A 1,506-nucleotide genomic window follows, 5' to 3' on the forward strand; every position below is an offset into this window, starting at 1 on the left:
ATTGAACAACAGAAACAGTGCAGTACATCTACGGAAGGCTCAGCTAACCTCCCCGGGCTGCTCAGAAGTGTCCTTTTAAACAGAGCCATAAAGAAAGCTTGCTCAAATTTGTTCAGATTTCTTTATTAACTAGGCCTTTTCAGTTTTACCTTACTTGGGTTAAACACCGTTCTTTTCATAGTGCCAAAGTATGCCTTTCCCCAGAAAAATCTCTTGGCAGCTTTTTTTTAACAAAAGATATCAAGTCATAGGGGAGGAATAAGCGGCCAAAAAGTCCCGTTTTGCATTGGTTTATGTTGCTTGATTAGACTGTCTCTAGAAAGCACAATGTTAGGTGTTTATGGCTTTAATTTGTGTCGCACTGATGAACTAGCGAAGTGCCTAAGGAAGCACCCAGCTACAGCAGGACACAAGGTGCTGCTTCAGCACTGTTTGGTTAATTTGGGTTAACTTGAATTTTATACATGCATGCTAATTTTCACAAACGTCTAATCTTCATAATAAATGACATAATTAAAATTTCCCACAAAGATTTTATTTTAGATGCACTTAGTTGTTATATAGGACATACCTTTTCTCTTTTTCCTTTTTTTTTTGTCAGTCCTGGGGCTTGAACTCTGGGCCTGGGCACTGTCCCTCAGCTCTTCAGCTCAAGGCTAGCGCTCTACCCCCACTTTTCTTGTAATATGTCTAGAATCAACTTAACATTGTATTAGGTGGATTATTGCAATAGTATGTCACTCAAAATGTTTCACTGTTACCTTGTATATTATTAATTATGCTCTCAACAAGATGCAAATTAATTTTAATAATACCTCTTACTAACCAGTCATTAGAATGGGGAAAGGGACATTCTAGGTAGAGTCAGGGCCTGAATTCAGAAGCCTGACCTTGTTCACATACTAGTGGCTTTGTGGCCTTGGAAGTAATTTAATCTCTGAATTGGGGGAGGAGAGGGGAGCCTGTTTGTGAGTATGAAATGCTGGTAAAACTTCCAAGTAGAAATGCAAAACGGCTCTTAGAAGGCTCAGAGATGTGCAAAGCCTTTTATACAAGGTTTTCCAAAGTAGGCCCTGGCTTTCCTAAACTCCATGTCAAAATTCATTCCAGAGGCGGGCGCTCCTTGTGCTGTGTGTTCACTACTGGGCACGGAGCCCACGGCCCTGCTCTGCAGGCTCCCCTGCCCCCAGGCGGGCAGCTCTGCTCTGCCTGGGCTCTGAGCTTGTGCTCAAGGCTGGTGCTGCACCGCCGAGAGTCTCACAAACTTTCCAGTCTAGGCTGGCTTCGAGCTTGGGATCCTCAGCGCTCGGGCGGGAGCCCTGGCGCCACAAGCCCCGTGGAGAGCGGAGTGGGCCAGGGGCCCTGCTGGGCGCGGCCTGCTGGGCGGGGCTCAGCCTGGGGCCACATCCCAGGCTTGGGAAGAGGCCGCAGGCCGCAGCGAGTCTGAGGTGAGCCGGAGGCGGTAGGTCTGGGGCCCTCGCCACGTGCGCCACGAGGTGCGGTTCT

Source organism: Dipodomys ordii, unplaced genomic scaffold (genome assembly GCF_000151885.1).
Source record: "Dipodomys ordii isolate 6190 unplaced genomic scaffold, Dord_2.0 Scaffold10, whole genome shotgun sequence".
NCBI classification, from domain to species: Eukaryota; Metazoa; Chordata; class Mammalia; order Rodentia; family Heteromyidae; genus Dipodomys; species Dipodomys ordii.